This window comes from Humulus lupulus, chromosome 8 (assembly GCF_963169125.1).
Source record: "Humulus lupulus chromosome 8, drHumLupu1.1, whole genome shotgun sequence".
Classification (NCBI taxonomy): domain Eukaryota; kingdom Viridiplantae; phylum Streptophyta; class Magnoliopsida; order Rosales; family Cannabaceae; genus Humulus; species Humulus lupulus.
The window spans coordinates 104,642,806-104,667,187 of NC_084800.1; the positions used below are offsets into that span (position 1 = coordinate 104,642,806).

The 24,382-nt window shown below is 39.5% G+C and overlaps 1 pseudogene; it reads right to left on the reverse strand.

Moving 5' to 3' along the window:
• Positions 1 to 19,165: 19,165 nt before the first annotated feature.
• On the reverse strand, positions 19,166 to 19,264 carry LOC133798972 (small nucleolar RNA R71; annotated as a pseudogene).
• Positions 19,265 to 24,382: the final 5,118 nt, after the last annotated feature.

Here is a 24,382-nt window from a genome sequence, read left to right on the forward strand (position 1 = left end):
AAACAGTTCTGTCGGAACAGAATCCGAACTTGTCACGACAGAATTGAACACAATAAATAGACAGTGCAAAAATTAAAGAACACAACGAATTTTTACAAGGTTTAGAAACCCTTTCGGATAACCTACTCCTTGGGGCCACGCCCAGAGAATAAACCAATTAGTAAAGAAACAAAGTGTACAAAAGCATTTACTTAAACAATGTAAGACTCCCTCTTAAACTATTGCCGCAATCTTGTTGTACTATTCTCTACGAATCTGGTTTGATGAAACGTTGATTCTCTTGAACTCCCATCAAAGAATAGCGAGTGCACACTTCCTCCCGAAGTGAGACTTAGATAGAATCATCTCCCGAAGATCCTTATGAACACATTCACAATAGACACTATCTGATTACAATGGACTAGATAGATATCCACAAGTACACTCAGCACTCTCACAAAGATTAAGGTGACCAAACTTAATCTCTACAAATAAACACACTCTTCAAAATAACATAATGTTTACAAATATTCAAAATGGAAGAGGTGAAAATTCCAAAGGCCTTGGCAAGGTATTCATAGGAAGGGAAATCGTCCAAGGCCATGATTTTCTGGTATCTTTGAAATCAATTTGCGAATTCCTTTGATTTAGGAAAACAGCCAGCCAGATGGATTCTGTGTCGGCAGAAAAGGAAACTGATGAGTCAGCAACGTAATCTGTTTTATCTAGCAGAACGAACATGGTCATTTCTTTTGACCATGTTCATTTTCGACACCTTCTTTATTTTCAGAATAGACATAATCCTATATAATCCCTGAAAATAATATCAAGATATTTGCACAATATATTTTTACCAAAAATTGATTATTTGAGATAAATAAGGCAAGAAATATATTCACACTTAAATATCTTTTCACATTACAAAACCAGCTGAAAATATTGCCAAATTAAACCGAAAATCAATATGGAGATATGCTACTGATTTTTCTTTAAATAATTAAAATATTTTGTCTAAATTAAAGTTTAGCCAAAAAAGGATTTTACAATTTTGATTTTATATATTTTTGTGTGTTTTGATAGTTATTTTGTTGTAAAATATTGTAGTTAATTAATTGAATTATTAAGTTTAGTTAGAAGTAAAAAAATGCACTTTTGTTGATCTTTAATGTTAAATTAAATTAAGTTTTAATTAATATTTTCAATGAATTAATATAATTTATTTTATAATTGAAAATATTTGATTATGATTTAATTTATGTTTATTTTGTAAGGAGTATGTTGTGTTATTGATGTTTGAAAAGCCAAGAAAAAATGAAGAAAAGTGTGGCATTTTCAAGAAAGAAATACAAGAATTGGCATTTCCCCTGGCCCACGTTCAGTAGCCTTGCCTCCTGAAGCACTTCGGCCTAGCCGCCTGGCCCAAGTCACCCCACAACCTGCCTTCCCCAGGCCCACACCACAGCTCATTCCCTCAACTCACACTCCAGCCAGTGCACCACCAGAAGCCCCTGCTCTAGCCGAAGTCTTCAAGCTGCTTCTAGCCAGGCGAGCCACAAGCTGAACTCACCCAGGTCCGAACCCCTTCAGGCCCAACGCCTGGCCATTTCCCAGCTCACCCACGAGCCCAATTGCCATCACTAGGCCCCAGCCATCCAGATGCACCCAACCAGCACCTCCTCCAAGCCTCCACCCACCAAGCCACGAACAAGTACCCTTGAGCCCATCATTGGTACCTTCTGTCCCCTATGTCCAAAAATGCCAACTTTTTACCCACAATTTTCCACAAATTTTAGCCAAAATCATCATCACTCCTACAAATTACCCCTACTTGACATATTAGTACTAATTTAATTAATCTAATTAATTTAATTAATTTAAATTGATTATTTTAATAATCTCATTTTGGCTATAAATAAGAGTTTTCAAGACCATTTTGGGGGGCTTAATTTTGGTTGCCATCTTCTTTCTACCATTTTCTCTTTACCATTCTCTCTACCATTTTGGGTTTTTCAAGAGCATTTTCAAATATGTATTTGTTTATTTTGTAATTTCTATTCTAGTTATGTGCTTCTAATCTTTTTCATAAGATTATTAAGATCATGATGAAGCAACTTGTAACTATGTAATATTTATGTTGTATGTTGATTTCCCTTGTAATGCAACAAAGTTTATGGATTTTTCTTCTTTATATATGTCTTTCATCTTTAATATCTCATATTTTGGATTGTTAGATAATATGCACTTTGTTCTTCATTTTGCATAAACATAATATTCTTTGTGTAAGATGTGTCATTAAATTGTACACATCCATGCTTAGAACAAAAATATTATGTTTTGCCTTATAAATATTGTTATTTGATTTTTTTTTTTTTTTTGTTTCATTAGGTTGATTCAAATTAATTACTTTGAAATTATAATTTTTGAAAAGTGAAAAAAATCCTATCTTTTTAGAAGTAATTTGTGATTGAAATTATAAATCTATTTGGAAAATGATAGTTTGATTTATTTTAACTATCACTAAAACTTTGGAATTAATATACTAATAAATATTATTAAACTTACATTTTGTGGATTCTAGTATCTTAATAATCTTGCTTGTTACCACGTATTTTCAAATCATTATTGGTTTATTTTTATTCTCTTAAATAGCTTTATTTTTAATCTTTTATTTTATGTTCAAAACATTAAAACTCATCAATCTTTGGAGCTAGGTTAGAATTTATTAATTTTGATTTAAAATAGCTTTCTTTTTTATTTTAGACAACTCTTTTGGGTTTGATCTTTTGCTTATACGAACACTATATTTTATATACGAATCGTGCGCTTGCGAGTATAAATATTTAAAACATACCCGTTTTGGGTCCATCAAGCTTTTGGCGCCATTGCCGGGGAGTTGCAAGAAAAAAAATGAAATTTATCTCAAGGTTAGTAAATTCTTCTACTAGTTATTTTACTTTTTGCACTTAAAAAAAAGAAAAAAAATTATATATACAAATATATATATTTAAAACTATAAAAACTAAAAATAAAAAGATAAAAAGAAAATTTGGGACGGTTCTACCACTCATAAAAAGACACTTGCTTATAATTCTATATTTATTATTTTTTTAGTTGATGACATTTGTGCCTCCTATCTATCTTTTTAATTTTTATAGTCGATGGCACTTGTGCCTCCTAATTTTGTTATAATTTTGTTGTAATTTTTATTCCTTGTATTTCTTTGTTAGTTGACGGCACTTGTGCCTCCTAACCTTTGTTGTAATTTTCTTTATTTATCTTGTTGTTATTTTTTTTTATTTATTGCAAGTTACTAGTTGATGGAAATTTTGCCTCCTAGCTAGTTGATGGCAATTTTGCCTCCTAGTCTTTTATCTTATGTTTTAGTTGATGGCACTTGTGCCTCCTAATTTTTACCTTAATTTTGTTATGGTTGATGGCATGTTATGCCTCTCTACTCTTGCCGAAATTTTAGTCTTATTTAATTTTTCCTTTTTTTTCTTTACCTTTTATCATATTATTCTATAATTGTGAAAAAAATACTTGAAAAAAAAAAAAGAGAGAAACTTAAATCTTGTCCTTTCACCATAAGCAATTTTCGCTTAAAGGAAATTTGAACAAAATTCCCAATCTGCCTCTACTAATTAACCTCGAGGAGTTGTTAGTAGTGCGTGAGTAAGTGGTGTTACACCCAAATTTTGAGACCCCCGAGATTGTGATCTCGAAAGCTGGACTCGTCAGTTGTTAGCTCGAAATATCTGAAACGCATATGCATGACTCAAGTGTCGAACCCTCGAATCTAGATGGCAACCTCGAAAACATTTTTTAACCTCGAAGTTCTTTTTTGAGCTCGAAAGAACTTGGCATCGGGATATACCCGATGTTGGGTGTCTGCAGATCAAGTAACCCGAGCTTGGCATAAGTATAAGCTCAGAGTGTGACAGCCTCAGTGGTATTTACCCGCTCTGAGTTGGTCTTGGGGAAAGGCACCTAGCTCATAACTTATCTATAGACCTGGATTGGCATGATGCTGATTGCTGACCTCGAACGACTTAGTGGGTCATCTGATGAGACGTATTCCGTGCATTTAAAAGATATTTATTGTTGTAACATCCCAACATTAAAGGGATATTAACAATTCTGTTATATGCCCCCTGGTCTTCAGGGGATGTTTCCTTGTATATAGGAGTTATAGGATTTAATATCATTATTCTCATTAATAAATAGGAGTATCTTTCCGAAATATGTGGGAACGAACTCTGAGAACCCTCTATAAATAGATAAATTATGAACACTTGTGGGGGATGGATTTTGGATATCTTGAGAGAATTTCTGGAGAATTCATCCCTGAAGGAATTCTTGAAATTTCCAAAGTCTTAATAAAATTGACTCGTGGACTAGACAGAGTTAACTGCTGAACCACGTAAAATTCTTGTTGTTATACTGTATTATTCATCTGCGCCATAGTTCCCATTGTTTATTCGCTCTACATTTTAAGTTGATGAAAAACGGCGTCAACAGTTTGGTGCTTTCATTGAGAGCCTTAAGCAATACAATCCCTGATTAGCTATGGCTGCGAATGATCAGAATATTCCTGAAGAAAAATATCCATGGCGCCCTGGGAAACAGCCGATGGCGAATGCTGAGCTTGAAGAGAGAAGTGGGTCCTCTGATTCTCGAGGACCTCCAGCACCTCCGGCTCCCAGAGAAGTGAAAATCGACAGTTAAGAAAACAGTTGGTTGAGGCCAAGAAGCGGAACGAGGAGTTGGCTAGGTTATCCGCGGAGGCGCAGACGGCTCAGCCTCAACCTACGTAGGAGAACCAAGCCCCACCTCCGCGGGACGTTCATGTTCCTCCCCGCAGGCCTCGTGGGAGACCTCTGAAAAACACTGCCACAAGAAGAACGGAGCAACCTGCTCCCTCGAGGCCCCGAAGAAACACTCGGGCTAGGGCTCTAGTTAACTCAACTGCAGAGTTACCAGCAGAAACTGGGAATATCCGAGCCCCTGTAGAGGCTCGGACTCAGATTCCTGGTAACACACAGAATGTTACTGAGTCAGCACGGGCGAACTCGGGACCATCCAGGCCCCGAAATGGTTGGCAGCCATCGTCACCCATACGGTTCCCTCTGTCACCAATAAGATACCCCTCACCACCTTGAAGGAACGCACAACCAACTCAAGGTGATGAGGAAAGGCGGGCAGGACGGAAATAGGGGAATAAAGAGGCTACTAGGGAACGAAGAGGCGCCCAGCCTACAAGAAGCCAAATGTCTCGATCTCGCACTGCAGATACGAGGCAGCATGAAAGAAATCCATCTCAGAACAATCATACGACAACCCTCACTGGTGACGACTCAAGGGACACCAGATCAGTCGGCATGTATGATCAAGGACGTAGAAATACTGGAAACCAAAGGAACCGCTCCGACCTGCGGGACCACCTGAATCAGAATCGGGGTAGTGATATTCCCTCGAATCCAGACCTGAGAGATCACCTAAACGAGCGCAAAAATCCATTGCGAAGATGCGAGCCTGGAATTGTCATTAATGATAGCCAATTTCAGGCAAGACCCCCAGTAGACCCAGTTCAGGATAGAATTGATCAACTGGAAAGGGCATTTAGACTTTTGCAAAATGAGTGAGGTCGAAGTCGGGACGATGATTCTGATGAGGAGCTCGAACCATTCACTCCCCATATTTCCAACACTCCATTTCCTCGAGGGTTTCAGATTCCTCATGTCCGACCCGTATAGTCATTTGAGTACATTTAACACCATAATGAGAGCAAGTAATGTGGGTTATGAGCTCAGATGCATGTTATTTCCAGCATCGCTTACAGGACCAGCAAAAAACTAGTTTGAAAAATATAAGAGACATTCAATCACTTCTTGGGATCAGTTATCAAAATATTTCAAGAAGCAGTTTAGAGCCATGATCGGGGTTAGACCCGAGGCATCGACCCTGACCACCATTCGGCAATAGCCAAATGAAACGTTGAAGAGCTACCTTACAAGGTTTAATCTGGAGGTTGCCCAAGCTCGGGATGTAGATGGAAGCGGTCATCTAATGGCTGTCCAAGCTGGGGTAATGCCGGGAAGTCCCCTCTGGGATGATATGCAGAGAAAGCATGTGAGGTCCTTCACCGAGTTTAACAGGCGAGCTCAGAGGTTTGTCGATGTAGAAGAGGCGAGGTCAACGCTGAATATGACCTCTCAGCCCATAACTACAATGATAAACGTAAAATCTGCCTTGACCTCGGCGGACCCATCAGCCTTGAAACCCCCTGCGAAAAACCCTTCCAAAAGGAAGAAGAATGAAGGAAGTAACCCCGAGGCAGAAGGGGGAAAGAAGAAGAAAGGGGAAAGGTATTTCTCCGTGTACAAAGTGTACACCGAGCTCAACGAGTCTCAGGAGAATATATACCTGGCTAATGAAAACCAGGTCCCTTCTAGGCATCCAGACCCCATGAGAAATTAGAATTCCAAGAGAGACTCCAGCAAGTACTGTTGATTTCACAGAGATACTGGACACACTACTGACGAATGCAAGCAGTTGAAGGGCGAGATCGAAGGACTGATCTTGAGAGAATACTTCAGACAGTATGTCAGGAACTAGAATAATAATCAGACTTCTACTAGCCAGAGGGCAGTTGCGCCACCGCCTGCTCAAAACAATAATTCCCGAGCTAGAGAAGAAGATAGGCCCCCTCCGATTGATGGAGAAGAAGTGATAACCATCTCGGGTTAGCCTCATCTCGCAGGATCGGGTAAGAATGCCCTAAAGCCATACGTAAACGAGCTAAAAACTAGGGACGGGTCTCTTTATGAACCCGAACCTAGAGCCCCAAAATACCAAAAAAATTGAGTCTCATCCAATAACCTTTACTGAGGAGGATGCGTCCCATGTTCACTTTCCTCATAATGACCCACTGGTCATCACTCTCCAGCTCGCGAATAAGAGAGTTCACTAAGTTCTCATTGATAATGGGAGCTCAGTGAACATTCTTTATAAGGCCACCTTAGAAAAGATGGGACTCACGCTTCGAGACCTAAAACTTGTGCAACGACACTGTACGGTTTTTCAGGAGAGGGGATTGCCTGTATGGGGTTCATTGAACTCCCTGTAACCTTGGGAGACTATCCAGTCCAGCAACCAAGATGATGGAGTTTGTAGTAGTGGACCTGCCATCAGCCTATAACATGCTGCTCGGGAGACCCGCCATAGTAGGGCTGGGGGCAGTCTCGTTTGTAAGGCATTTGGCCATCAAGTTCCCAACTTCTAGTGGCATCAGGACGTTGAAGGGAGACCAGTTAGCCGGGAGGGAATGCTATAGCATTTCAATAGGGGGAAAGAAGCAGACGAGTGCACAAGCGCTCGTCGTTATTCAGACCAAGGACGGGACAATCCTGGAGATAGATGAAGAAATAGATCCAAGTGTGGAGGAAAGAGTTCATCTCGAACCATTGGAAGAGCTCGAAGAAATCAGGCTCGAAGAATCAGACCCCCAGAAAATGGAAAAGGTCGGGTAAAACCTCCACGAATAAACTAAATAGCAATTAATTTTCTTTTTGAAGAAGAACCAGGATGTCTTCGCGTGGTCAGATTCGGACATAATAGAAATAAGTCCAAATGTAGTGAGCCATGTGCTAAATATCGATAAAAGTTTCCCGCCGAAGCAACAAAAGCGAAGACAACTGGATGATGATGATAAGAAAAAGGCCATTAAAGAGTAAGTCGACAGATTAAAAGCAAACCGATTCATCAGGGATGCTTTTTACCCCGATTGGGTAGCCAATCCGGTGCTGGTCCCGAAGCCTAATGGGATGTGGCGAACCTGCATTGATTACTCGGACCTCAATAAGGCCTGCCCTAAGGACTTCTTTCCTTTACCACAGATCGGCCCGCTCGCGGATGCCATGACAGGGCATGGACTAATGTCATTCATGGATGCCTATTCTGGATATAACCAGATTTCCATGCATGCCCCTGACCAGGAACATACGAGCTTCATACCAGATAAAGGGTTATACTGTTATAACGTTATGCCATTCGGGCTCAAAAATGCTGGAGCCACTTACTAGCGGCTCGTGAACATGATGTTCTCCGAGCAAATAGGGAACAACATGGAAGTTTATGTTGACGATATGTTAGTCAAATCTCAACTTAACAATAACCATGTTGATGACCGCGAAGAATGCTTTGCCATGCTCCGAAAATATAACATGAAGCTTAACCCTCAGAAGTTCTCTTTCGGAGTATCTTCAAGAAAATTCCTGGGTTTCATTGTAAATGCTCGAGGAATAGAAGCTAATCCGGATAAGATCCAGGCCCTGATCGACATGCCTTCACCTCGAAAACACAAAGATGTCCAAAGTTTAACTGGCAGGATGGCGGCACTAAGTAGGTTTATATCAAAATCTACAGACCGTTGTCTTCCGTTTTTCAACCTGTTGAAGGGAGGCTAGAAATTTGAATGGACAGAGGAATGCGAGTTGGCTTTTTAGGAACTCAAGAAACACCTCGTAGAACCTCCCATCTTGTCAAACCCCATTACGGGAGAAGTTTTGTACTTGTATCTTACTACGACCGAGCACGCCATAAGCGTAGTACTCGTACGGGAGGAAGAAAAAGTGCAAAGGCCCGTGTATTACGTCAGTAAAAGGTTACTGGGGGTAGAATCAAGATATCCCTTAATGGAGAAGCTAGCTCTCAGCCTAATTCACTCATCTTGAAAGCTTCGACCCTATTTTCAAGCGTACCCCATCCATGTACTAACTGATCAACCACTAAGACAAGTCTTGTCCAAATCAGAAGCTTCAGGTTAACTTCTTAAATGGGTTGTTGAACTCAGACAATTTGAGATCATCTATCATCCAAGGACGACCATTAGGGGGCAAGCCTTAGCAAACTTCATAGTGGAGTGTACTGGCATGGCCAACGATGAAGTTATAACCCCAGCCCATGAGCTGTGGAAACTTTACATTGATGGGTCATCTAATGAAAATTGATCGGGGGTAGGAGTAATTTTGATCACTCCTGCAGGAAGAAAATTTCACTCTGCCTTAAGATTTGACTTCAACGCATCAAATAACGAGGCCGAGTATGAGGCTTTACTGGTGGGACTTCGCATAGCCAAGGAGCTCAAAGCTAAAGCAATACATTGCTACAGCGACTCCCAGCTAGTGGTTAACCAAATATTGGGAGAGTACCAGGCTCGGGGTATGAGAATGGCAGCATACTTAGAAATGGCAAAATCAGCATTGGAACATTTCGAGCTCTATGCGATAGAACAGGTCCCTCGAGAATAGAACTCGAATGCGGATACCTTAGCCAGGCTCGCTACCTCTACCAAGAATGACGAACTGAATGTTGTATCAATTGAACATCTCTCGGCACCTAGTATTGACGAGCCAAAGCAGGAGGACGTATGTATGATCAATTCTGAGCCTACCTGGATGACTCCGATAGTTGAATATCTCGAGATCGGCATCCTTTCGGAAGAACGGACCAAGGCTCGAAAGTTGATGTATCAAATCCCTCGTTATACCATTATAGATGGAAGGCTGTATAGAAGACGATACTCCATGCCACTACTCCGGTGTGTGACTCCACCCAAAGCTAAGAAAATCTTAGAAGAAATTCATGAAGGGTTCTGTGGAGACCATACTAGGGGGCATAGCCTATCCAAGAAAATCACACGCCAGGGATACTTCTGGCCTACCATCAGATCAGACTCGTTCGACTATGTAAAAAGGTGTGATAAGTTCCAACGATTCACCACAATTCCTCGAGCTCCACCATCTGAACTAACTATGATGACCTCCCCATGGCCATTTGCGGTATGGGGAATCAACCTCATAAGCTCCCTTCCGACTAGCAAGGGCGGAGTAAAGTACGCGGTAGTCACCATAGATTACTTCACAAAGTGGGCATAAGATGAACCTTTGGCGACAATAACCTCCAAAAAAAGTCCTTGATTTTGTGGTGAAAAACATCATATGTCGATATGGGATGCCGATGAAGATCGTGTCCAATAACGGAACCTAGTTCAACAGCGATCTGTTTACCAACTTTTGCGAAAAAAATGGAATAATAAAGAGCTTCTCGTCAGTAGCCCATCCCCAAGCGAATGGCTAGGTCGAAGCTGTAAACAAGACTCTAAAAAGTTCACTGAAGAAAAAGTTGGAAGAAGCTCAAGGAAGATGGCCCGAAGAATTGCCCCAAGTCCTATGGGGATATAAGACCACGGCTCGTACATCAACAGGACATACCCCGTTCTCTTTGGCGTACGATTGCGAGGCTATGTTGCCAATCGAGGTCGAAATTCCCACAATTCGATCCCTCGCTTATGATCAAACCTTGAACCACTCTCAGCTAAAAAAATATCTTGACCTGATCGAAGAAAGAAGGAACGAAGCTCAATTAAAAAATGCTACATACCAACAGCGATCTACCCGATACTTCAACAAAAGAGTTCGGGATTGAAAATTCGGCGTGGGAGATTTGGTGCTAAGGCGTGTAGTCTTGGCAACACGGGATCCAGCAGCTAGCGTGCTCGGCCCAATTGAGAAGGACCCTATCAGATAGAGTCAATCATCCGACTCGACGTATACAAGTTGGCAAGATTGGATGGAAGTCTAGTACCATGAGCATGGAATGGCGAACACCTATGACCTTACTATCAATAGTATAGGAATGATGTCACCTATAACCATACTTGTTTATCTGTACTGTTTCTCTATTTTTGGATTTTTTTCAAATAAAGTTTGATTTCGTTTAATATGCTGTATTTTTTGCAATCTCTCTTAATTTAATAACCTATGGTCACACTCATAGGAGATTAAGGGGGCATTAGTGGTACATATACCACCAACTTGAAAAAATAAAATAGTGTATACGAAACACATATAACTGTTTGGATATAACTAAACTGTCAAAAACATACAAGTGTTTGGATATAACCAAATGCGCGAAATGAGATAAATTTGGATATAACAAAATTGCCAAAAAGATAAAAATATTTGGATGTAACCAAATAAGCAAACTAGATTAAAAATATAAGTGTATGGATTACAAACCTAGCACGTCCTTAATAGGTTTGGAACAAACCAGCTAAAAACTAATCGGCAGTAAGTTGGAACATAACCCACTTCGTGCTAAGTCGAGATCGAGGCTGGAGTATCTTGCAAAACAATAGTTTCGATCTCATAACCTCGGGGAGCTAACCGAGGACGAGAAAAAGCAACTAAAGAGTGAGATACAACTAAAACATCTACATTACACACCATATAAGCACTTTCGGGTGCATGGTAAAAGTAAATATCCAACCTTGACAAATAACGAGATCGGAAATGGATAATTCGAGCAAACTGTGCATGAATGTATTGAACCTCAAGCTTAAACCCAAATTATGTTTGTATGAATAAACAGGCATATATGAGACTTTAATTTAAATTGCGCAAAATATTTCGGCTCAAGAAATGTAAAGAAAATATATTAAAGAAAGTTCAAAAAAGTAATACTAGCTCCTTCACGAGCCATGAAATCATCTCGGCCCCATGGGCATAAAAAAACAAAATAAAATAACTTTTACAAAAGATTCAAAGGGACACAGCTCCGAGGCAAGAATTAAGAAGGAGCATTCTTGTAACTCCATGGATAGCCAAGACTGCTACACTGTGTACTTATAAAGGTGCAAGACTTGCTAATCAAGTCATTATTTTAAAAACGTGTCACTAAACATGTAAGAGCTAGGGTTCAAAAAGGTTTTGGTCTCAAAAGACTCATTTCATATATTTAAACTATTATAAACACGGGATCCCATCAGAAAAAAGAATTAAAATAAGTTTACAGACTCCCAAAAGTACATGAGTAATCACTAGCCATATTAAGACAAAATAGACAGTCTTCAGGTCTCGCGTCCCTGCCTAAACCTCAACCGTGGTGGTCGGGCACCTGGCTATGTACATTCTGCTCGCTGAGCTCTCCAATCAAGGCTGATCTAACTTGCCCTTGCCTTTACCTGCACCACGTAGCACCCGTGATCCAAGGCCCAGCAAGAAAACATCTTATACAACTCAATCAATGATAACAGACAATTAACTCATTAAGCATGTATTCCCATCAGATAATCCACAACAGATATTCAGCACATACATTCAGATTCAAGATACAATCTATCACATATAACACTAATATCACATAATATTCAGGGCCGACGACTTAGGCCGCACCCTCTGTTTAACCCACTGACTCTGGCCCGCTTAAACCGAGCTCAATGCATAATAAGCTGTCCTCGGCTACCAGTGGCCGAGCCGCGCCCTGTGCGCTAGTGAAACCCTTGGCACCCTTAGGTCGTTGGTTCACTAAATGGCTTGCATGGCGTAATACCATATTTTCAAGCATTTACAATAGGGAGCCCTTAGTCCCGTCACATATATTCAACCAGGTGCAGTTTTCTTACCTTTAGTCTGTACAGTTATTGAATTATAAGCAACGCCCCTCAAGCACGATCCATTCCCGAGCCTAAGCCTTTATCACCTAGTCACAACCAAAGTATAGGGTTTCATTAATACTCAAATATAGGTTTTCGATTACAAAACTAACTCCTGGGAATCCGAATTCCACCAAGCATGGTGGTGAAACCAATCCCGAGCATACTAGACCACTTTCCAGTGCCTAGAACCCTAAAAATCTCATGTGTGCAACCAAGGGCTGCAGCCCTTGAAGCTTAGCCACGGCCCTAGCCTCAAAATATAACCAAGCCCATGCTGAACAAGACACGTGTCGTGGCCCTTGCCTTGGGTGCCGCGGCGCCCTCCCATGGTCGAGCCTCCTTGACCCTTTTTCATCCTAGGGCTGCAGCGCTCTAAAACAGAGTCGCGGCCCTCCCCTTTGTGCCCAGAAGTCCCATCATTTATAAGCTTGAAATCTCACCTTAAACCATCCCAAAGCTCCCCAAATCATAACCAATCAATCCCAACTCCTTTAGCATGACTTAAACAACATAATTCCACATAAAACACAGCCTAACACACACTAATCTTCTCTTTTCAATTTCTGAAACTCAAGAGCTATAAACACTCAAACCAGCCATTCAAATCCAATTTAAAAGTTCTAAACCATGAGTTGAAACTTACCTCTTCTGATGAACCACTTCACCAAGCCAAAGCCAAGCTAAGTCCCCAAGTTTCCTCCTCAATTCTCCTTAAGACATCAAAACCATGTTTGCTTCAACACTTAACCAAAACCCGGAATTCTAACCACAGAGAAGAAGATTAAAAGCTTACCTTAATCCTATTTTAATTCTTGATTTACTCCTGAGCTAAGCCTCCACATCACCCCCCTTCAATCCTCCAAACTCCAGCTGAATTCTAGCAAATTCTCTTTAAGTTTCTGTGTTTCCTCCCCTTGTTTTCCTTGAGAGAGAATAGAGAGGTAAGGCTGAGAATATAAGGTCGGTTTATATTTTCTAAAGGCTTCCTTATGTCTATCTTACTCGTTAAGTTAATCTCGAGGCTCGGGGTGCCAGAACCGTCCCCGAGGCCAAAATGGAAAAATCCCCCAATATTCCCCCTAGACATCCTAACCTCAAATATATCTCCATACATTTATTTTCATGACCAGATAGTCCAATTCACTACCCGATACCTAAAATACCCCTGAGTTGTCCAAAGTCACATATTAAGCCTCGTCGTGACTTTTCCCGCTATCCGACCCTAGGATCGTCTCAAGTCGTGCTCTGCGAACCTGTCCACATAATAATGTGGTTCTCATATATATCACATATCTATTTCATATTATCACATAATATCATCAACTATCATATAATCAACATTAATCACATATTCACACATTTAAGTCAACAATATCCATTCTAATCCCATTTATGCCCTCCCGGCATGCTAATCAAGGCCCCTAAACCTTATTAGCGAATTTGGGTCGTTACAATTCTCCTTGGCCTTCTCAGCATCAGCGTTTCCTCCGGCTTTCTCCGCCTCATCTCGGGCAGTCTCCTCATCATCCAACCGAGCTTGCCATTGGGCCACGAGCTTCACTTCAAGAGGAGCTAAGAAGCTAGTGTCGAGGTCGACATTGTTGGCTCAGATTCTATACATGGCCATGTCGACTGCCCGGTCCTTCTTCTCCTTAAACTCCTCGAGAAGACGACTCTTTTCACCTTCCATGATATCGAAAGTGTCAGCCTTCTCTTCTTCAAGCTTGGCATTGGTCTCCTTAGCCCGGGCATTCTCCTGTTCAAGCTCCACGAGCCGGGCATTCAGCTTTTCAAGCTTAGAAGACTTGGCCTTTAGCTCCTCAGCCCCTGCCTCCACCGTTGCCTTTGTTTCCTTGAGCTCATCACTCAGTTTGAGCTGAAGATCCCTCGCCTCCTGAGCAATTGACATGCTCGAGTGGACCTCGTGGTTCAACTTATAGTTGAGATGGGCAGAGATAGCAAGAGTCTGGCATACAAAGAAATCAAATTAGCATATGGACCAAGTGCAAATACAGCTAATGCCAAAAGATGAGGGAAGTTACCGCAACAGTGAGCTTGATGCTCTTCTCATAAAGCGTATTGTAGTCTCAAGCATTATTCAAGAACTGCCAATGAGGAGCGTCAAAGCCACTGGCCCACTCGAGACAAAATGTCCGAGCCAAGCGTAGCCCCATGGGATCTAGCAGCATTGTCAACTACATACTCATCTATGTGAGTAGAAACTAACAACTTGCATGCTGTGGAAGCTGAGGGTTTTTTCGGAGGTGGGCCAAGTGTTGAGTGAACCATGATGGGAGGAGGTGGGAGCTCGACCGTAGTGGACGCTTCGACCTAAGGAGACGACTCCACATCCAAGCTCGTAGCAGCCAGAGCTGGTGGAGGAGGTGTATTTTCAGTCCTCTTAAGGACCTTGGTGGGACACTCGGACTTCCGTGAGCCTCTCGGGCGCTTGCTTCTTTTGGCCCCGCCACTCTCAAGGATGTTTTCGAGGTCGAAGTCCATCTCACCTGCACAATTACACCACAATATGAGTTATTGAAAAATAAAGTAACTCAGCATAATGCAAACATACATGGGAGAAAAAGACAAGTGGAGAGAAACCTAACTGGAACTCTCCCCTAAGCTTGTGTTCGGCGACCATGAAATTCCCCCATCTTCAGAAGAGGTGGGGGGAGTGCCTTCCCTATAGGTGGAAGTCAACCTCGAAAGGTCCCTATAGTCGTTAGTCCCGTATTGGATGGCTATCTCATCCCATACCTCATTCAGGCTATACATGGTGTCGTATTTACCGAGCCAGCTATCAAACCTATGTACCCTATCATCTACCTAAGACCATACATAGAAATGGTTCCTATCATCCTAACATAATATTAACCTATTGGTTTTATGCTTTAATAGGGAGGGGGACCACATATTCGAGCTAAGGATGACTGTACCTTGATCATCCGAGCCCGAACTTGAGGCCTCGTCATTAGCCTTATTCCCCGATTGTGGACTCCTATGACGAACTGGAGGTGGAGGCCTCGCATCTCTCCTTGGAGGGAGGTTACTGGTTGGCAGAGGCACAAGCTCCCATCGATCGTATTTTTTATTGGACCAGTTCGATGTAGATTGATCCTCCCCTAAGAGCCCACACGCCCGGAGCTTGTCTTCATGAAGGAGATAGGAAAGGGATCTCCTGCCGTAAGGAAGTTGGAGCAGAGTCTCTCTGTGCTCCCTCATCTCCTTGGTAGGGGTAGAGCGATGGTAGTTGGCTAGAAAGTCAAACGCATTTCAACTAGGTACGGGCCTAAAAACACAGTTCGAGCACAAAAAAGAAGGAGGTTGAAATACTTACGAATTCGTCTGAACGAATAGCATCGAGATAGGGCTAGGCCATCTGTCCAGAAGAAGGCCTTCTTAAAGTCAGGAGGATGATTGGGAAGGTCTTCAAACATCTTCTTCTCCTTCGGATAGCTCGAGAGGTAGAAGAATTCGCCCCCTCCCCGAGCTCGGGAGGGATTGCTTTTCAAGCAGAAGAGATATAAAATCTCCTCTGGTGAAGGTCCTACCCACTTCAACTCATGATATAGCGACCTCAAGGCTGAAAATACCCTATAAGAATTGGTGTTGAGCTAGAAAGGATCCAGCCCAACAAAATCTGTGAAGTCCTTCGAAAAGAACTTCAGGGGCAATACCACCCATGCCTTTATGTGCTCCTAGCTCCAAGCTGCATATCTCAGCTTCCTATCAGAATTCCCATCTCTTGGAGCGTAGCAACTCTGCTCGTGGGAGGTCGGGGCTCGGCACCTTAGTGAGCCTGATAGTCCTATGTTGTGAAAGGTCAGAATATCGGTTATCTAGCCTAGTGACGTGACCGAGCTCCAGTAATGCTCAGCCTCGAAAAATTCTTTCCTCGGCTGCGAGGTAAAGGGTTCCTCCATCAGTGAGAACTGAAGATCACCTGGTTTGAAGGCGATTGTCACTTTAAGCGCAGGGTCGAGCAGGATCGGTCTAGGCTCGGTGTCTAGATCTAGATGAAGGGTGACCCTTAGTCTTTTCCTTTTCCCTTCTTCGACTTCGTCTATCTGACGTCGGAAGTGGTCTCGAGTGTCCTCTTTCTCACGTCTCAGTTTATGCTCCCGAATTAAGTGTTGGTTGCGAGTGAATGGAGATTCCGGGCTCGAAGCTACTGGTGAGTAAGGAATCGCGAACTTTGACCCCCACCACTTTCCCGAATTCTGCGGCATCTAACAAGAAAGCAAAGGGTGAGGGCCAAGTTAGCAAGAAATAAAGAAATAAATAGTACCTAAGCTTGAATGATCGAGACTACAAGGCAAGCTCCATCCTAAGGATGAAGCCAATCTTAGAGCGTGTAATCCACCAGAAAGGAAGGAAGGTAGATAAGTTATGGGAAATCTTTACATATTAGGGAAAAAGGCGGTGGTTGTCTAAAAGGTGATATTTTTGGGAATCGTGCATTCCTTAAAAAACCTTGATTTTGTACCCAATATCTTGGTGTGCAAGATATGGTTTCTAAAATTTGAAAACCCGAAAAAGGAACCATATTTAGACCTTTTTTTTTGCAAAAAATGGGTTTGAATCTAATGTTTATCAGTCAAAGCACCCTAATCCTAGTGCATTAAACTAATGAATGGGTCGAAAATAAATCCTAGTGCCCATGGTGTAGCAGAAGCATAAGCATACATAAAAAAAATGTATATAACACAAAGAAACCATGAACTGAAAAACTTACACAATGTGATCGGTGGAAATAGAGAAATAGATGATTGAATGAGCGGTTGCAAGTGCGATCTCACTGAATCAAAAAGTCCAACCGTGATTTGTCTTCTCGGCTTGGAGAACATGCATGAACTAGGCGAAGAAGTGTTTGGTTTTTTCTCTCTAAGAAGTTGAACGTGAAGAAAAAATGGAGAAGACGAAAGAGGATATATTTATAGACCCTCAGAGATTGTAAAAGTTGAATTAATCTTAGCCATTGGCCAGATTCTGTATCAGATCCGACGACCAGGGACAAATGACATGATGGTACCATAAAGTTGGCAGGCGAACGATCGTGGGCAGAGCTTCAAGGCACTCGAGTACCTTGAGTAAGCAACACCCAGCTGACGCGTGTCCATACTCGAGTGTGTGACGGAACGGTTCCCGAAGGAAGTAGTTCAAAAGTTTCCTTCTCATAGGATTCGAACTAATACTTTTGAGGGGGCAAAATGTTACACCCAGATTTCAAGACCCCCGAGATTGTGATCTCGAAAGCTGAACTCGTCATTTGTGAGCTCAAAATATCTGAAACGCATATGCATGACTCAGGTGTCGAACCCTTGAATCTAGATTGCCAACCTCGAAGACATTTTTTGACCTCGAAGTTCTTTTCTGAGCTCGAAAGAACTTGGCATCGAGATATACCCGATGTCGGGTGTCTGCAGATCAAGTAACCCGAGCTTGGCATAAGTATAATAAGCTCAGACTGTGACAGCCTCGGTGGTATTTACCCGCTCTGAGCTAGTCTTGGGGAAAGGCACCTAGCTCATAACTTATCTATAGACCTAGATTGGCATGAAGCTGATTGCCGACCTCGAACGACTTAGTGGGTCATATGATGAGACGCAGTCTGTGCATTTAATAAATAGGAGTATATAGGATATTAACAATTTTGTTATATGCCCCCTGGTCTTCAGGGGACATTTCCTTGTAAATAGGAGTTACAGGATTTAATATCATTATTCTCATTAATAAATAGAAGTATCTTCCCGAAATATGTGGGAACGAACTCTGAGATCCCTCTATAAATAGATAGATCATGAACACTTGTGGGGGATGGATTTTGGATATCTTGAGAGAATTTCTGGAGAATTCATCCCTGAAGGATTTCCTAAAATTTCCAAAGTCTTAATAAAATTGACTCGTGGACTAGGCAGAGTTAACTGCTGAACCACGTAAAATTCTTGTTGTTTTACTGTATTATTCATCTTCTCCATAGTTCCCATTGTTTATTCGCTCTACATTTTAAGTTGATGAAAAACGGCGTCAACAAGTGGAATCATATAGGCCTGGGGACAAGTAAACCATAAAAATTATATTGTTGTGAAATCTCTAAAAATTCTATGTATGCTCTGTGGTTGCGATTTTTAACTCATCTTCCACATCAGAAAATTTCTTGTTTGAGTTTTTTTTTGCCTTGTTTGTGAAAATTGTATACATCATTGGGGACGTAACTCTAAAAATCGATTAGTAAAAAGACATTTATCTTTGTTTGAAATTGAAAGTGTTAGTAAAAATTTGAGCATCATGGAACCAATTGATAATCCTGTTGATGAAAATGTTGTGCGTGAAAAAACTTTGCTAGAATATTTTGCACCTATTTCATCTAATGCTCCTTCATGTATTGTTCTTCCAACCACTTCTGCTATCCATTTCGAGCTTAAACCATCAATCATTCAATTTTTTCCATCTTTTTATGGGTTAGATAGAGAGGATCCTTACATGCATGTCAAAGATTTCTTAGAAATTTGCTCAACATTTAAATTTCAAAATTTTTCTGATGAGTCGGTCAAACTAAGATTGTTCCCTTTTTCATTAAAAGACAAATCAAAAGCTTGGTTAAACTCCCTTCCCACGGGGTTTATAACTACATGGGATCAACTTTATAATAAATTCTTGCTGAAATTTTTTCCTATGTCTAAAACTAATAGTCTAAGGAGAGAAATCTCCGAGTTTTTTCAAAAAGATAATGAAGAGTTTTATGAATGTTGGGAAAGATTTATCATTAAAATGTCCTCATCATGGTTTTGAAAAATGGAGACTTGTAAAATATTTTTATGATGGTTTGACTCCTCTTATCGTCAAATGATTCAATCTATGCATACTGAATTTTTTTTAAAAATTTCAAGGAAAAGAGGCTTGGGACGCCCTTGAAGATTTATCTGTCAATTCACAACAATGGAATTATTTTGATTCTAGGTCTAGGTCAACTAATTCATCAAAAAGAGGAGGAAGGTATGAAGTAAAAGAGGAATTAGACTTAAGAACATCCTTAGACAAATTAGCGAGAAAAGTATAAGCTTTAGCCATAAGCCAAACAATAAACTCTCCAATACAACCAAGAAAAGATGTTTGTTCTATATGTTCTAGTCCTTGCCATAATGCCCAATCATGTCCTTCCTACCAAGAAGCATTTTCCAAGGAGGCCAATGCTCTTCATGCTTATGGGAAACCAAATGATAGCCCATTTTCATCCACTTACAATCCAAATTGGAGAAACCATCCAAACTTTTCATGGAGACAAAACCCACCTCAAATGAATCAAGGGCACCAATACAACACGCAAAACCAAACTCATGCCCCACAAAATCAACCATATCCTCAAAGGAAACCTTCCTTAAAAGATACTTTACAACAATTTATGCAATCCACTCAACAAATCCTACAAAATCAGTCTCGATCAATTACCAAACTCGAGACACAAGTAGGACAACTTGCTACTGCTTTAGCTGATAGAGAAAAAGGAACATTCCCTAGTCAACCTATCCCTAATCCAAAAGGGCAATATGAGATAGGAAAGTCTAGTCATAATGGAGAAATCAAATCAATTTCAACTCTTAGGTTCAGAAAGAACATTGTCAAACCCGATTACATACCCGAGGTTGAAAAAGAAAAAGAAAAAGAAAAATAAAAATAAATAGGCAGGCTTCTAGTTCTAATGACTCTTCAAACAAGGAAACTCAAATCCATCATTTCATTCCAAAAGCCCCATTCCCACAAAGATTACTTCCAATTAAAAAAGGCAGCCAATATAGTGACATCTTAGAAGTTTTCAAACAAGTTAGTATCAATATCCCTTTCTTAGATGCCATTAAACAAATTCCTGCCTACTCAAAATTTTTAAGGGGTCTTTGTACTGTTAAAAGAAACACTAATGTTCCTAAAAATGCATTTTTAATTGAACAAGCTAGTTCCATTATTCAATATAAGAGTCTTGTTAAATATAAAGATCCTGGATGTCCAACAATTTCATGCATTATTGGTGATCATTTTATTAACAAGGCTTTACTTGATTTGGGTGCGAGTGTGAATTTATTGCCTTATTCTGTTTATAAGTAACTTGGTCTTGGTGAACTAAAACCTACCTCTATAATTGTTTAATTAGCCGATCGTTCTGTGAAAATTGCTAGAGGCATTATAGAGGATGTTTTGATAAAAGTTGATAAATTTTACTTTCCTATTGACTTCATTGTTCTTGATACTCAACCTGTGGAAAATATGCATGCTCAAATTCCTATCATTTTAGGTAGACCATTCTTAGCTACATCTAATGCAATCATAAATTGTCGTAATGGTGTTTTGAAATTATCTTTTGGAAATATGACTGTTGAATTGAATGTATTAATGTTGTTAAATCTATTGAGTGTGAGGAAGTGCATGAAGTTAACATGATAGATAGTATTTGTGAAGATGATGGAAATGACTTACTTGACTTTTGTGAAAAATACTTTGGTATGAACTTGCGTGTTGATGACTCTAATGATGATGTGAATTCTTTGCTAGAGTGTATACCCTTAAATGAAACCAAAGATGAACCTTTTTCACCCTTAGATCATGTTCAATCAATTTCTGAGTCTCCAAAGTTAGACCTTAAATCTTTACCAGAAAAATTAAAATATGCTTTTCTAGGAGAATCTAAAACCTTACCTGTTATCATAGCATCCACATTAAATAAAGAACAAGAAGATAAATTGTTAGATGTCCTTAGAAAACATAAACAAGCCATAGGTTGGATCATTGGAGACATTAAAGGAATTAGCCCATCCATATGTATGCATAGAATCCATCTAGAAGAGAATGCTAAAACCTCTCAGGAATGTCAAAGAAGGCGAAATCCAAATATGAAAGAAGTAGTTAGAGAAGAGGTCATAAAATTGTTAGACGTAGGTATCATTTACCCTATTTCTGATAGTCAATGGGTTAGTCCAGTTCAAGTTGTGCCTAAGAAGTCTGGGATCACAGTTGTTGAAAATGAGAATAATGAATTAATCCCTACTAAAGTACAAACAGGGTGGAGAGTGTGCATAGACTATAGAAAGCTGAATAATGTTACTAGAAAATACCATTTTCCATTACCTTTTATTGATCAAATGCTTGAACGATTAGCTGGCCATGCATATTATTGCTTTCTTGATGAGTATTCAGGATATAACCAAATCTCCATTGCCCCAGAAGATCAAGAAAAGACTACATTTGCATGCCCTTTCGGAACTTTTGTCTATCGTAGCATGCCTTTTGGATTATGTAATGCACCTACGACTTTTCAAAGGTGTATGATTTCAATTTTTTCTGACATGGTTGAAAGATTTCTTGAAGTGTTTATGGATGATTTTTCTATGTTTGGTTCCTCCTTTGATGAATGTTTGCACCATCTTTCACTTGTTTTGATTCGTTGCAAAGAGAAAAACCTTGTGCTTAACTGGGAAAAATGTCATTTTATGGTTAAAAAATGAATTGTTTTAGGTCATGTAATCTCATCTGAGGGAATAGAAGTTGATAAAGCAAAAGTTGATTTTATTTCAAAACTTCCCCCACCTAAAACTGTGAAAGAAATTAGATTATTCTTAGGTCATGCCGGTTTCTATAGAAGATTTATAAAAGACTATAGCAAAATTTCCCAGCCTTTATGCCATCTACTTGGAAAAGAAAATTCTTTTGTCTTTGATAATAATTGCCATGTTGCCTTTGAAAAATTGAAAATTTTGTTGACTACTGCACCTATTATTCGACCCCCTGATTGGAAAATACCTTTTGAAATAATGTGTGATGCTTCTGATTATGCTATAGGTGCTGTCTTAGGAAAAAGACTTGAAAAAATACCTCATGTAATTTACTATGCTAGCAAAACTTTAAATGATGCTCAATTAAATTATTTCACAACCGAAAAAGAATTGCTTGCTGTTGTTTTTGCATTGGAGAAATTTAGATCTTATTTGTTGGGGTTAAAATTATTGTTTATTCTGATCATGCTGCATTAAAATATCTCTTATCGAAAAAAGATGCTAAGTCTCGTTTGATCCGTTGGATCCTACTTTTACAAGAATTCGACTTAGAAATATGTGATAAAAAGGGATCTGAAAATATTGTTGCTGATCATTTATCTAGACTAGTTGTTGAAACTATACATGATTCCATTCCTATCATTGAAACTTTTCCTAATGAACAATTGATGCATGTTTTTTCCTTGCCTTGGTATGCTGATATTGTTAATTATTTGGTCACTAAAGAAATACCATCTCATTGGTCTAAGCATGATAAATTTAAATTTTATTCTGAGGTGAAATTTTTTATTTGGGATGATCCTTACTTATTTAAATACTCCCTGATCAAATAATTAGAAGATGCATTCCAAATTGTGACCAATCTAAAATCATATCTTTTTGTCACGATCATGCATGTGGAGGACATTTTAGTGGTAAGAAAATAGTTGCTAAAATTTTACAATGTGGTTTCTATTGGCCTACTATCTTTCATGATACATATGTTTATTGTAAAGCTTGTGAACATTGCCAAAAGTTATGAAGTTTAACTAAAAGAAACATGATGCCTTTGAACCCTATTCTTATTATTGATATATTTGATGTTTGGGGCATTGATTTTATGGGACCATTTCCTAACTCTTTTGGTAACCTTTATATGCTTGTTGGAGTTGATTATGTGTCTAAATGGGTTGAAGCTATTGCATGCCGTACTAATGACCACAAAGTTGTGCTTCGATTTTTGAAAGAAAATATATTTTCCCGTTTTGGTTCACCACGCGCTATCATTAGTGATAACGGTACACACTTTTGTAATAAGTCATTTGAACATTTGATGAAACAATACGACATTACACATAAAGTCTCAACACTATATCACACACAAACTAGTGGTCAAGTTGAAGTGTCTAATAGGGAAGTTAAGCACATTTTAGAAAAACTGTGAATCCAACTAGGAAAGATTGGTCCTTAAGACTCACTGATGCATTATGGGCGTATCGTACTGTGTACAAAACACCCATTGGCATGTCACCCTACAGACTTATGTATGGGAAGGCGTGCCATTTACCTGTTGAGTTAGAACATAGAGCCTTTTGGGCAATTAAGCAATTAAACTTTTCTTTAGACAATGCAGGTGAGAAACGAAAGCTTCAACTAAATGAACTAGACGAAATTAGGAATGATGCATATGACTATTAAAAAAAGTATAAGGATCGCATGAAATTTTACCATGACAAAAATATTTTGAGAAAAGATTTTTATCCAGGTCAAAAAGTCCTTTTATACAACTCTCGTTTGCATTTATTCCCGGGAAAGTTACGCTCTAGGTGGTCCGGTCCTTACATTGTTCGTACTGTTTTTCCACATGGAGCTATTGAAATTGAAAATCCTAAAAATGGTGATATATTTAAAGTTAATGGACAAAAATTAAAACCATTTTTAGAATTGAAAACTGATGAAGTGGATGAGATCCTCCTTGAGGACCCTGTTTACCATGCTCTTTGATTCCTATTTGATCTTGATAACTTGTGTTTTATTTGTTTTGTTTGTTGTATCTTTTACTCTCTTAGCGATGCACCATATCGAGGTACGGCCATTCTAAACTCTTGTCAATTTTACTTTATATTTATATTTTGACACATTGAGGACAATGGTTCAATTAAGTTTGGGGGTATCGAGTTTATATGGTTATTATTATTAAGGAGAGTATGATTTATTGTGCTTATGTTTTGTGTTGTTTTTAATTTTTCTGTTTTGTGTTAATTTTTGTTTTTATTTATGTTTGTTTGAAAAAAAATATTTATATATATATATTTATTTGTTTTGTTATCTTGTTAAAAAAAATTAAATTGTTCATTTTCATAAAATTCAAAAAAAAATTGTGATA